The sequence below is a fragment of the Prionailurus bengalensis genome, chromosome F2 (assembly GCF_016509475.1).
Source record: "Prionailurus bengalensis isolate Pbe53 chromosome F2, Fcat_Pben_1.1_paternal_pri, whole genome shotgun sequence".
NCBI classification, from domain to species: Eukaryota; Metazoa; Chordata; class Mammalia; order Carnivora; family Felidae; genus Prionailurus; species Prionailurus bengalensis.
Genome location: NC_057353.1, coordinates 10,096,573 through 10,111,663, shown reverse-complemented (window position 1 = coordinate 10,111,663; position 15,091 = coordinate 10,096,573). Strand labels below are relative to the sequence as shown.

Below are 15,091 nucleotides of genomic sequence, written 5' to 3'. Positions count from 1 at the left end.
TACACTAAAGACTGATTACTGGTTAGCAAACTATTTCTCCTTCCCTTACTACTACTACCAAACTGTATCCACTGCAGATTTTAAATTTCCCTTCAAGGAAAAGTCCACTTCAAAAGTTTAGAAAATCAAAGAGTACAGTTATGTGACTTACCTAGTGTGCACACGCACTGAGCAGATGTGCAATGATCATATCCTAACAAAACCCTAAAAGAGTTCCTATGCAGTATCTACAGAATCTCTATCACTAGGAAACACACACACACACACATACACACACACGTAGTTAGAAGAAACAATAGACAGCAATTATTAACAATAGTTTTATCTTCAGGACACACGAATGACGCAGATATTAAGGGACTAAGGAATAAGAGAAATTTTTACATTAAAAAAATTTTTTTTAATGTTTATTTATTTGCAAGACAGAACATGACCAGGGGAGGGTCAGAGAGAGAGAGAGACACAGAATCCGAAGCAGGCTCCAGGCTCTGAGCTGTCAGCACAGAGCCCGATACGGGGCTCGAACTCATGAATCATGAGATCATGACCTGAGCTCAACTCAGATGCTTAACCGACTGAGCCACTAAGGAGCCCAAAGAAATTTTTACATTTTAGACATTTCTATACTGTTCAATGTTTTTTAGTGACCATGAGTTGTTTTTTCTAGTAATTTAAAACAAAGTTCTTTAGAAGTATTACAAGGATATGTACTTTAAAATTTTGTTTGGCTATTTTGAAATAGATATCTGGTACCTTCTTTAAAGCCAACCAAACAGAACATATCCCAAACCGGCATAGGGTAGGCATGACAGAGATTCTGGAACTAGCTATCAATTTATTACCTACCTCCCCTCTCCAAATCCAGGCATTCCTCTAGGCTCTGCGATAAGGAGACGGGCCCCCTGAACACTGCTCTGTGACCAGCAGCACCAGGTTAAGCTCCGTCAGTGCAGGGAGCTGGAGACCCGCTGGAGGAGAGAGGGTTTTCGCCTCCAGGGTCCAGGACACCACTCTGGCCTGGCCCTCGCCATACCTGCTTCTCTAGCACCTTGCTCCCGCCAGGGAGCGGCTTCTTTAGCACCCGAGGCCCACAGCGCACAGAAGCGCCTCGGACCCGGCACCGCGCCGAGCAGCTTCCCGCTTGCTGCCACCCGCGAGGCACCTCCCCACGAGTAGCTGTCCCTAACACCGCCTCGTGTGCAGCAAGTCCCCAGAGACAGCACCATCCTGGCCTCCACCAGCACCCCAGAGGGAGAACGGCCGGGAGGGTTGCTTTTGAGACGCCGACTTCACCCTCCACTGAGCAAGGCCCGCACTCCCCAAGGCCCGGGTCTCAGACGCAGGAAGAGGGCAGCCTCTGGGGGAGCTCCAGCTCAGCCCTGGGGGTAGTAGGTACTTACTAAATCTGCTCTTCCTGTATTCATTAAAGTTGTCTTTACTTCTGGCTAACCAATTCTTGTCCCTTTAATCATGTTATAGTTAATAATTCCGTCCATTCAACTTTCACCGTTTAAATTGCTGTATCGCTTCCATTTCTTGACTGGATGCCGAACCACCGTACTTTTTAAAAAATTCATATCCCTCACATACCATAAAATTCACTTTTAAAAGATGCAATTCTACAGCTTTAATATGTCTACAGTTGTGCAACCCTCCCTACCATCTAATATTAGAATATTTCCAGCACCTCAAAAAGAAATGACACGCCTATCTATTCTCCCCTCCCTCCAGCTCTAGACAATTAAGAATCTACTTTTTGCTTCTTGATTTGCCTATTCTGGATATTTAATTTAGAATCACAAAACATGTTGACTCTTGTATTTCTTTCTTTTGCACTTAGTATGATGCTTTCCAAGTTTCTCATGCTGTAGCATGGACCAACACTTCACTCCTTTTTATGACTACATAATATTCCACTGTAGAGAGACACTGCATTTGGGGTATCCATTCATCACTCGATCACATTTTGGGTTTTTACACTTTTTGACTATTGGGAATAATGCTGCCAATGATGCTAATGAACATTCACATCCAAATTTTTGCGTAAACATGTATGTTTAATTCTCTTGTCACACAGGTAAGAGTAGAACTGCTGAGTCACGTGGTAACTTGATGTTTAACTTTTTGAAGAACTGTCGAACTGGTTTCCAAAGTGACTGCATCATCATACTCTGGCTTTTCAGATCGCATAAATCTTTTGCTTTTTACCAAAGTGCATCACTTGACATTCCCACCAGCAACAAATAACAGAGGGTCCCAATTTCTCCATATCTTCGCCAATACTTACTATTGTCTTTTTGACTACAGACACCCTAGCATACATGAAGCTGCACCCCATGCAGTTTTGACTTGTATTTCCCTATGACTAATGATGTTCCGCATCTTTTCATTTGGTTATTGGCCATTTGTATATCTTAGGGAAAATGCCAATTCAAATCCTTTGACGACTTTATTACTTTCTTTCCTCTCTCTCTCTTTTTTTTTTTTTTTTTTTTTTTTGCCTAATTCTCCTGGGATAGGGCCTCCAATAAAATGCCAAATAAAAATGGCCTGATAGTTTTTAAGGGGAAAATAGGGCTTAGGTTTATGAATAAAATACAAATTTATGTGAAAGCACAATTTAAAAAAATGACTTAATTCTATTAATCCGGGGGGCAGGGGAAATGGGAGTACCTTTTCTGTGTCTCAAAAAATCATTTCTCTAACAGCTTCCCCCTTAAACACATTTTATTTACCTTTCCAACCATTTTATCAACCTCATAAAATCATCTGAAATTCACTGGAACAAATGTTGACTTTGAATCTAGTACTATTTCTATTTTTGGTTTCTACTTCTAGTTTTGCCACTGGCCACCACAAGATCCCCTCTTCCTCAGGAAAAATGAATTGGATGAGTGGTAAGTTTCAAAACTCAGTGAATTTTCTCAGAGATTTTCCTCACAGAAGCTTTCCCTCAAATAAATATTAACTGAAGTTGCCTGAACAACTCTAAGGCTGCTCACTCCCCAGAAGTGACTTCACACTCATACAAAGACTCAAATTCAATCCCCGAAAAAATAAATGGCTTTTCAGACATTTTTTAAGTATCAAATACCACCCCAACCTATGCTTTTTTAAAAATTTAGTTTCAGGTTTGCTCTAAGTATGTTGACCTTAATTAACTCTCACCACTCTTCTAAAATACAAAGGATTCCTTAATGATTTTCCTTCACAAACTATTGTTGTGGCCTCATTTCACATCATTTCCTTTAAGCATTACAACATTCTAGCCACAAACTACTTGCTATTTCCCAGCCAGGTCTAGGGCTTCTGTGTCTCCGTATCTTTGCAAACGCTGCTTCCTCTTCCCAGAATGTCCTTCCAGGACTTCTCCATCAAAATCCCAGTCAAGAGCCACTTTTGTGAGGACACCACTGATGACCTCAGTCTGACACCGTTTCTCTCAAGTCACCAGCGTCATTCTGCCTTACGTTATATAGCTAGTTTACGTTTATCTCTGTTCTTGAGGTCAAGGCCTTTAATTTCTTATTTATCTAGCATGATGTCTTGTCCTAAACCAAGTCAAATGTTTATTACATTTTTACTGATATTGTCAATAGCAGTAAATATCTTTCGAACATTTATTGAAAAGTTCAATTTTCTTCGCCTCCAAGTCTACATATTTGAACACAACCCTGTTTAAAGCTCTTCCAGGATAATAATAAATTCTTGTATTATTTTTCTGAAAGGCTCTATCAACTTGTATGAGTTAATCTTTGGTCTAATCTTAAGTGTCAACAATAAGTAGTTCTTTCTGAAGAACTACAAAGCTATCTTTGAAAAATCCTTTCAAGTATGGCTGGAATTTCAGAATGACTAATGATGAGATTTAAGGGGATTGTGAAAATAATTCTATTACATCAGTATGTGAATTCTCTTTTCACTTTCTCTTAAAACGCCCCTCACAGACTATCATCGGACTGACTATACAATTTTGTTTCCAGGCCTCCCCTACAGCTGGGAATCAACTGGTGTATATCCTACTCACCCTGAGATTAGTAGGCAAAACATCCTGCCATCCACTCTACTCCACCAGTTCAGTACAACATTCCTGACTGTAACAGCTTTCTTTCACTGGTCTAATGCCTGGAAAGAACTGGTGTTCTCCATTTACCCCTACACCAGGTTTGGCCCACTCTATGCAACCTCATGGACTCTCAACTTTCTCCATGCATAATGAAAGGCCTCTGCATCCCAGGCCTTAGAAAATAACCCCCAAATTCGTTTCTACTAAGAGGTTTCTCAGACCTTGAAATAGTGCCAGGGTTTCTTTAGAATATCTAAAAATAAAAATTACCCAACTACTCTGCCTCAGTATCCAGTTTCCCATTTGACTCTCCATTTCCTCAGGGCAGTGTCAGGGTAACTTCCCTGGAGTCTTTCTATCTGGGCGGCCTAAGGCCTCCATAACTCAAATGCCATATGTGATATTTCAGAACATCTAGAAAACCTCTAGAAAAAAAATATAGATGTTAAGCTCCTTGACATTCATCTTGATGATGATTTTTTGACTGTAACACCAAAAGCAAAGGCAACAATAGAAAACTAAATAAGTGGGACTAAAACTAAAAACTTCTGCAAAGGTAACAATCAACAATCGAAAAGGCAACCCACAAAATGGGAGAAAACACTTTCATGTCATATACTTGAAAAGGAGTTAATGTCCAAAACAAAGAATTCATACAACTTAAGCGTCCGAACGCACAAACACACACACAAATCTCATTTAAAAAAACGGGCAGGGGCGCCTGGGTGGCGCAGTCGGTTAAGCGTCCGACTTCAGCCTGGTCACGATCTCACGGTCCGTGAGTTCGAGCCCCGCGTCAGGCTCTGGGCTGACGGCTCAGAGCCTAGAGCCTGTTTCCAATTCTGTGTCTCCCTCTCTCTCTGCCCCTCCCCCGTTCATGCTCTGTCTCTCTCTGTCCCAAAAATAAATAAACGTTGAAAAAAAATAATTAATTAAATAAATAAATAAATAAATAAAAATAAAAATAAAAAAAACGGGCAGAGGATCTGAACAAACATTTTCCCAAAGATGACATACAAATGGCCAACAAGTATATGAAAAGGTGCTCAACATCATTCACCATCAGGGAACTGCAAATCGAAACTACAATGAGGTATCACCTCCACCTGTCAGAACGACTGTAATCAAAATGACAAGAAATAAGTGTTGGTGAAGATCCGGAGAAGGAACCCTTGTGCATCAGTGGTGCAAACATAAATTGGTGCAACCACTGTGGGAAACAGCACGGAGGTTTCTCAAAAAATTAAAAACTGAATTACCAAGCAATTCCACCTTTGAGTATATATCTGAACACAAACACCAACGTAAAAAGATATCTGCACCTCCACGTTCAAAGCAACACTATTTAAAATAATCAAGACACAGAAGCTATATACGAGTCCATAAATGGATGAATGGGTAAAGAAAATGTGGTATATATACACAATGGAATATTCTCAGCCATAACAAAGAAGGAAATCTTGTTATTCATGAATAAAGGAATGGACAAAGAAAATGTAAGACACACAAACACACACAATGGAATATGTCGCAGCCATAAAAAAACAGGATATCTTGCTATTTGCAACAACATGGACACACCTTACGGGCATTATGCTACGTGAAAAAAGTCAAAGACAATAACCATCCGGTCTTTATTATATGTGGAATCTAAACAACAACAAAAACAAAAACAAACTTGTTGATACAGAGAACAGACTGGTAGTTGCCAGTGGTGGGGGAAGGTAAGGGATGAGCAAAGTGAATGAAGAGAGTCAAAAGGCACAAACTTTCACTTATAAAATAAATCCTGATGATACAATGTACAGGATGATGACTACAGTTAATAATGCTGTACTGTATATCTGAAAGTGCTAAGAGAATGCATCTTAAAAGTTCTCACCACAAGGGAAAAAAACTATGTGTGGTGATGATGTTAACCAGACTTACTGTGATCATTTCACATTATATACAAATATAAAATCATTCTGTTGCACACCTGAAACTAACAATGATATAGGTCTCCTCTGAACTTTAATAAAAGTTTTTAAAAATTAAAAAATATAGTGGGGGGCGGGGGAGCCAAGTCTTAGTCTCAGCTCTGCCACCAACTTAATTTGCTTTCCAGGGTCTCAATTTAACGTATGACATCAACAAAGTATCTTTCTTGTAAGGCAAACATTTTTAGAACCCATTTGTTTCTTAAATATCTGCCACCACAAGCTATATTCCTGGAACTCTTCAACAGCAAAGGGCTTGAATGTTCTAGTCCCATAAGTTATTTTCACAGGAAGTCAGCATATCAAACTCTTCTCTTATTTAAACACAGAAGTAGCCTAATTAGCTTACAATTACTGTAAAATAAAATATGGTGCAAAGCATTTTTAATTAGCATAAGACACAACAAATGCACATCAGTAAAGGAACCTAAAGTACACTCATAACCCCCTTATCTGCAAGGGATACATTCCAAGACCCCTACTGGATATATGGACTAGTTATAACACTGAACCTAAATACACTATGCTTTTTCCTACACATATGTATCTACGACAAAGTTTTAAGCATACTAAGAAATTAACAATAACAATAAAACAATTATAAAAACATACTGCAAAAGTTATATGAATGTGTTCTCGCTCTCTAAATATCCTTTTGTACTATAGTCACCCTTCTTATGATGTTAGGTGATAAAACGGATGAGGTGAGGTGGATGACATAGGCATTGTGACCTAACGTTAGGCTACTACTGACCTTCTGATAATACATCAGAGAAGAATCATCTGCTTCCAGACCACATCTGACCATGCAGATAAAGGGAGACTACTATAGTACCGTAATCTAGAGTCCTAGCCCAGAAAATGAAACAGTCAAGTCTGGAGTCAGGTTCAGAAATCTGCCCTCAACACTGTGTACCCATTAGGGTCCAATGAGTTCCTTTTTTTTTTTTTTTTTAGGAGTTCTGTTTAGCGACTTTTATTCTTTCATACAGATCATCCAAAGAACAAAGAGGAAGAAAAATGTTTAAATGTAGTAAAATCACTCTATCTTATAAATTTAATAAGGGCTCAACTGGATTTTTTTTTTTTTTTATAAAACTAAGACCTATTATGAGATCTTAGTGAACTTATTTTCCTCTGTCTTTGAAACACGTATTTCATCAATCTAGGAATTATTTCATCAGAATTCATCAGTTATCCCCAACTATGCTAAAAAACCAAATTAACAAAAAATAAGATCACCTAAAATGATGCAATAGTAAATTAATCACATTCTTTCATCCTTCAGTTTGTACTGGCCAGAGTATTGCATCCTCTTTCAAGAATACATATACTCTTTAGACACCACATTTGTAGCTTATTTTCTAAACAAGCATTCCTTGAACACTTGGAATTTTTCATTTTTCACCCATGATGGAAGAAAGAAGCAAACTGAAGGAGGAAGTTATTTATTAGACAAATCAGAAGATAATGCAAAGTGACAAGTAGCTGTACTCTCGGCTCTTATGATAATGAGGAAATTGATTATATAAGCAAATCACAAACTGGGTTTTCAGATGACAATACCCTAACAGAAATTTTTCAAACTTAAGAATCAGTAGGTAAATATATATCTCTAATAAAGAAATATAACTCTTCACTCAGTTAGTTTTACTAAAATATTATCATCTTTTTACTCTTATATCTGTGAATCAAAATTTACTTGATATGGCTTTTAAATGGCCAAATGAAGGCTGGTGTTTAAACAAAGATGATTGGAAGGAAACTAATGTAGAGAAATTTTTTAAAACTCAGCACATTAATTACCCTAATTGGAGTTTATAAGATAAAGTATAAGTGAAAATTCTCTGCAAATGTAGAGCAAAGATAGTGTTCCCCTCAAAAAGACATTAATATTTGCAAAAGTACTGCATTTTGACAATGCAAATACAAAAATTACCAGATGGTAAAGACAGGATCTATTAGAGATATATTTGAGATCTAGACTCAGTATTGTTTTGACAACAAATATCATGAAGTAATGACAAGCTAGAGCATATTAGAGACTTATTCAAATGGAAACAATATTTATAAGATAGACACATGCTAATTTCCTTTATTACAATTGATGAGCAATTAGTTGTACACAAAAAGATGTTGCCCATTTCAGCCATATACGCTTTCCAATCCAGGAAATGTTACTTATTTCTTTTTTTTAATTTTTTTTTTCCTGCTCTCTGTGTTACTTATTGTCTGCTACACATATTCTCAGGTTTGGTTTTTTTTTTAATGTTTGTTTATTTTTGGGAGAGGGAGAGACAGTGTCAGTGGGGGAGGGGCAGAGAGAGAGGGAGACACACAATCCCAAGCAGGCTCCAGGCTCTGTGCTGTCGGCACAGAGCCTGACATGGGGCTTGAACTCATGAACCGCGAGATCATGACCTGAGTTGAAGTCGGACGCTTAACTGACTGGGCCACCCAGGCACCCCAAATCCAGGAAAATTTAGAATAAAATGTGGGTTTCTTGTGTCCAGTCATTATTAAAATTGTGTTTTCAGTAAAACTGTGCTTCGCTGTCCCTTTACTTTTTACTTCTACAAATTTTTCATAAGGTGAATTAAAATATAAAAAATAAAAGAAGTGTCCATTGGGCTCAGTGGTAAATGGTGATAACCACGTATTACAGTACACTAAGGATTAATAAGCATTCTATATGGCTCATAAATGGCGTCAATGCACTCAATTTGATAAAGTCCTAAACAGGTCTAGGGTGATGGTTCTCAAACTTGGTTAATCATCAGATCAGAATTACCTGGGCACTAGTTAAAAAGAGCTTCCCAGGCTGACACAGACCATGGAAGGACTTAGGAACTCTTTAATAATTATCCAAGGAGATTCTCATAAACCACTGTGAAACGTGGCCATATAAAGTCTACTGTTATGTAGGATACTGTCTTCTTACCCATAAGGTTACATTTCTGACTTGCTGGATCGGCAAAAATCCAAAGTTTGGCAACACTCTGATAGTAAGGTTGTGAGAAATACTCACACATTATTAGTGGAAGTGTAAACTAGTACAATTTCCATACAGAGGTTTGCAGTATCTACCAGAATTATAAACATAGTGCAATACCACTTTAGATCTTCAGCCTACAAAAATATTCGCATGTAAAGAGTGACATATGTAAAAGCTTATTCATCGAAGCACCAACTGCAACAGCAAAAGACTTCAAAGGAGGAAGTTCTATATATACGAACATGGAAAGAGGTCTAAAATATCATTAACTGGGAAAACAAATTACGCATTACAGCACTGTACAAAATATGCTAACATATGTGTTACAAGGAGAGGGAACTTAAAGAACTAAAAAAAGAAGCATAAACTAAACCCAAAACTAGCAAAAAAAAAAAGAAATCATAAAGGTTAGAAATAAGTGAACCAGAGAACTGGAAAAATGAGAGAGAAAAAAAAAAAATCAATGAAACCAAAAGTTGGTTCTTTGAAGAAAATCAACAAAACTGACAAACCTTTTGCTAGATGGACTAAAAAATAGAGAAAACTCAAAATACTAAAATCAGAAAATGGGAATATTAACAATTATTCTGCAGAAATAAATTATAAGAGAGTAGTCTGAATGACTGTACATCAAAGTATCAGATAACCTAAATAAAATGGACAAATTCCGAGAAACATAAAGCCTACCAAAATTAAATCACAAATAAATTCAAAATTTGAATATACCTATACCAGGTGAGAAGACTAAATCAGTAATCTAAAATCTCCCAACAAATAAAAGCCCTAACCGTGAAACTTCATTGGTGAGTTCTGAACATTTGAAAAAGAATACCAGTCCTTCTCAAAATTGGTGAAAAAGCTGAAGAGAAGGAAATACTTCCTAACTCATTCTCTGAGGACACCATTAACCTGACACCAAAGCCAGACAGTCACTCCAAAAAAGAAAATTGCAGACCAACATCCTTTATGAACACTGATGCAAAAATCCTCAAAATACAAGCAAATGGAATTCAACAGAACATTAAAGGATTATACACCTTTTAACAATTAGGATTTATTCCTGGACTACAAGGACGGTTCAACATACAAAAACTAATTAATGTAATAGGTCACACCAATAAAATAAAGGAGACAAAAACCACATGATCATCTCAACTGATGCAGAAAAAACATTTGATAAAATCCGGCATGCTTTCATGATAAAAACACTCACCAAATAGAAAAAAACTACATCCATTATTAAAAGCCATACATGAAAATCCCACACTGAACATCATACTCAAGTGGTGAAAGACTAAATATTTTTCCTCTAAGATCAGGAACAAGGCAAGGAAACCTGCTTTTTCCATTTCTATTCAACATAGTACTGAAAGTTCTAGTGAGAGCAATTAGGCAAAAATAAGACATAAAGGGCATCCAAATTGAAAAAGAAGTAAAATGATCTGTGCATATTATATGATGTATATGTTTAGGGTTTAAAAACCTCTAAAGACTCCACACAAAAAAAAGCTGTTAGAACTAATAAATTCAGCAATGTAGCAAGATACAGTCAATGCACAAAAATCAGCTACATCTCTATACATGAAAAATGAACAATCTTAAAATTGCTACTGTCTTACAATAACATCAAGAAGAATAAAATACTTAGGTACCATATGTTCATGGATTGGTAGACTTAATATGGTTAAAATGTCAATATCATCCAAAGTGACCTCAAGATTCAATGCAATCCCTATCAAAATCACAATGAATATTTTTCAACAATAGAAAAACTCATCCTAAAATTCATATGGAATTTCAAAGGACTCAAATACCAAAACTATCTTGAAAAAGAACAAAAGTGGAAGACTCACACTTGCTGATTTCAAAACTTATTATAAGGCTACACTAATCAAAACAGTAGGGTATCAGCATAATAGCACAGAAATCATTGGAAAAGAACAGAAAGCCTAGAAATAAACCCTCACGCGTATATATGGTCAAATGATTTTTGACAAGAGTGCCAAGATCATTCAATGAATAAAAGTCTTTTCAACAAATGGTGCTCAGAAAATTAGGTACCCATGTGCTACAGCATAAATGTGAATCCTTACCTAACAAACCCATTTCAAAAATTAACAAAATGGATAAAGGACCTAAATTCAAGATCTACAACAACAAAAAACTCTTGGAAGAAAACACAGGACTAAAGATTCATGAATTTGGATTTGACAGTGAGTTTTTGGACATCATACCAAGGCACAGGTAACAAAAGAAAATATACACATTAGACTTCATTAACTTTTAAAATTTTGTACTTCAAGATGCCATCAACAGAGCAAAAAGGCAACACATAAAATGGGAGAAAATATTTGTAAATCATATGTCCAGTAAGGGATTAATACTGAGAATATTTAGAGAACTACTAAAACTCCACAAGAAAACAAAACCAACAAAACTGGTAAAGGACTTGAATAGACATTTCTCTAAATAAGATAGAAGAATGGCCACAGACACATAAAAAGATGCTCAACATCATTAATCATTACAAAAATGCAAATCTAAACTATGAGATATCACCTCACACCCATTAGGATGGCTACTATAAAAACAAAAACAAAAAAACCACAAAAAACAAGTACTGAAGAAAAACTGATCAGACACAAAAGAATGAAACTGGATCATTTTCTTACACCATACTCACAAAAATAAACTCAAAATGGATTAAAGACCTGAATGTGAGACCTGAAACCATAAAAATCCTAGAAGAGAGCCCAAGCAGCAATGGTTTCTCACGTGGGCTGTAGCAACATTTTTCTAGATATGTCTCCAGAGGCAAAGGAACTGAAAGCAAAAATTAACTATTGGGACGACATTAAAATAAAGAGTTTTTTTGCAAAGCATAAGAAACAATCAACACAACTAAAAGGCAACCTACTGAATGAAAAAAGATATTTGCAAATGACCGATCTGATAAAAAACTGGTATCCAAAATACATAAAGCACTTATACAACTCAAAGCCCAAAGAATAATCAGATTTTAAAAAATGGACAGAAGACATGAATAGACATTTCTCCAACCAAGACTTCCAGATGGCCAACAGACACATGAAAAGATACTCAACATCACTCTCAACAGGGAAATGCAATCAAAACTACAATATCACCTAGCACCTACCAGAATGGCTATAATCAAAAACTCAAGAAAAGGGGCACCTGCCTGGCCCAGCTGGTTAAGGTTCATGACTCTTGGTTTCAGCTCAGGTCATGGTTTTTTTTTTTGTTTTGTTTTTTTTAACGTTTATTTATTTTTGAGACAGAGCATGAACGGAGGACAGGCAGAGAGAGAGAGGGAGACACAGAATCCGAAACAGGCTCCAGGCTCCGAGCCATCAGCACAGAGCCCGACGCGGGGCTCGAACTCACGGACCGCGAGATCATGACCTGAGCCGAAGTCGGACGCTTAGCGGACTGAGCCACCCAGGCGTCCCAATGACTTCATGGCTTTGTGGTTTCAAGCCCCGAGGTGGGCTCTGCGCTGGCAGTGTGGGGTCTGCGTGGGATTCTCCCCTGCCACTCGCCATGACTCTCTCTCAAAATAAGTAAACTTGAAAAATAAATAAATAAAGTGGTTCAGGGGAATCTTTTTTTTTTTTTTTTAAAGAAAATCTTGGTATTTACTGCCTAAAACAAGTATCTAAATCTGGCAAAAAGAGGGAAAAAAAACTTGTTGAGTCACGTTTAATTAAAGGAATGGCTTATTTAAAGAGTGCGTTCAACTGCCAACTATTCGTAAATTCATCCTCTTCTGGTCATGACTTTTATATCCTCTTAATGCTCAGAATAACTAAAAACTAATGCTGTCAAAGTTAAATTTGGATTTTAATGGACTATTTCCTGAACATTTTAAAACACGTTCCACATCCTTAGTTTCATCCTGTGGCACAACCCACTTGATCCATAATATTTACACACTAATTAACGGACAAAAGCGTATACAACTAAACTGGGACCAGAACACATGAAAAAAAAAAATTTCTTTACCTTTTGCCCTCAATAGTAAAGCTAAAGACTGGAAAATCTGAATTTAAACTAATCCCTTACATACCCTGGAGATACAGCGAACAGCCTGCAGCTGTTTTCAATGCAATTTTCCTTTTTAATCAATTGTTTTCTCTCTCAAACAAGCAGAATTTTAAAACAGAAATGTTTTACGCTTAATTAATGAATTTAGAAAGAGACAGGGCAAGGAGTGCACAAGCGGGGGAGGGGCAGAGAGAGGGAGAGAGAGAATCCCAAGCAGGTTCCGAGCGGTCAGCACAGAGCCGGATGAGGGGCTCGATCCCACCAACTAAGCTCAAGACCTGAGCGCAAATCAAGAGTCCCAGGATTAACCGATTAACCCACCCAGCTGCCCCGCAAACAAGTAGATGCTGAGACTTTGGCAAACCAACGTAGTGTACTTAAAGAAAGGAAAAAAAAACAAAAAATCACAGTAAATGCGTGTGCAGATGGTACACACAGCCTAGATAACCTAGAAATTCCTTTCGAAAACTGGCACACCGGAAGACCCCACGATTAACTCCACTGCAGCGCAAAGGAAAAGTTTCCACCTCCATGCATGCCTTCACTTTCCCATCATTACAAGGAAATCCTGAAATGAAAACTATGAGTCACTTACATCTCGGGGGGATATTTCCCTCTGAACACACCCTGCTGGAACGTTTCTCCCTTTCCTCCAACTTCTCCAGAAATACGCGCAGCGAATAACCTCTCCCCACCCCCTTCCAGAAAGTCAAGGCTTGGCCCACTCAGCAAACACCTCCTTCCTCCTTCTAAATCCAGGGCGTTCCGATGAAGCCACCCAGGAAGGTGGCTAAGTGCAGTCCAAGGAAAGCGGCGCACAGGCTCTTCCCACTCCGGTCCCGAGGGATCTCGGCCAAGATGAACAAAAACGATCGACAGGGACCAGAACCAGGAGTCCGAGCTGAGACGGCGGCTGACGGCGTCGCCGCGGGCCGGGCCTCGGGGCTTGTCCCTACGCCCGCCGCCGCCAGCCCCCCACCGACCCCGATCCCCTCGCCCCGGTCCCAGGCGGAACCACGAAACCGACAGGCTCGCGGGCAGGCAGAGCGCGCCGCCCGCGCAAACTTTCGCCCCGGGCCCCGCGGGGCGGAAGGAGGGGCGCGGCGACCACTGAGGAGAGAGAGGGCGTCGCCGCCGACTCCCGAAAACCGCTGTGACCCAGACGCTCCCCGCTAGGTGACCCGGGGCCCCCTCGCCTCCGCCCCCGGTCTCCGCGCCCGGGACGCGGCTCGAGCTCCCCTCCCTCCCCACCGAGGCTGCTCACCTAGGCCACAAGGACTCGCTCGCCGCCGCCGCCTCGGTAACTGGCACCGACTTCCGAGACCCGAAGAGAGAAGAGCGGCGCGCGCCCGAGGACCGCCCGCGAGGCGCGTCACGGTGCCGCCCCCGCCTTCCGCCCGCGCAAGCGCGCGGCTCCGGGTCAGGTGATCCAGTCCCTATGGTAACGGGGCTGCGGCGGGGGCGGGGTGTCGGGGGCGCGACGGGGGCTGCTCCGGCTCCCGCTCCAGCCAGGGTTGGGGAGCTCTTAGTGCCCACCCGCTGCCCGGGTTACGCTTCCCACCTTCCCCACCCACCCCTCCCCCGCCCCGACGGGTAGTGCGGCAGGGCCGGGTGCCACCTGCCCTCCGCTGCGTTCGTCCGTGCTTAGGGTCACTTGGTTCCCATTGCCTCCAATACAGAGGGAGTCCTGAAGAGCCCATCGTCTGGAGATTTCCTCGCCAGCCTTGGACTTCTACCGCTTTACTCCTACTCGTCTCTTCCCTCTCGCTTTACCTCGCCGCTCACAGGCTTAGAAACATTGCTTCCACGAACCCTTCCCAGCGCCTGCCCTCTTTGTGACAGCTGCTTTCTTCGGCTGTAATAAACTCTTCGGCCATCCGAGCGAAAGTGCGTTGGCCGTTCAAGGTTGTGTGTGGTATTGCGTAAAAGTAATAACCAGTATCTGGATGCAAAAACTAAAACAACAACAACAACAACAAAAACCAT

General features: G+C 39.9%; 1 protein-coding gene across 2 annotated transcripts in view; it reads right to left on the bottom strand.

The window, feature by feature from the left end:
• LOC122495438 (syndecan binding protein) overlaps window positions 1-14,487 on the bottom strand; it is a 34,186-nt gene extending 19,699 nt beyond the window's left edge. The window contains exon 1 of one of the 2 annotated variants that reach the window (XM_043601126.1): window positions 14,370-14,487. The gene's annotated coding sequence lies outside the window, so the exon portion shown is untranslated. Of the gene's footprint in view, window positions 1-846; window positions 872-14,369 lie in introns of those variants that run through there. The other variant, XM_043601127.1, reaches the window with a different exon arrangement.
• Window positions 14,488-15,091: the final 604 nt, after the last annotated feature.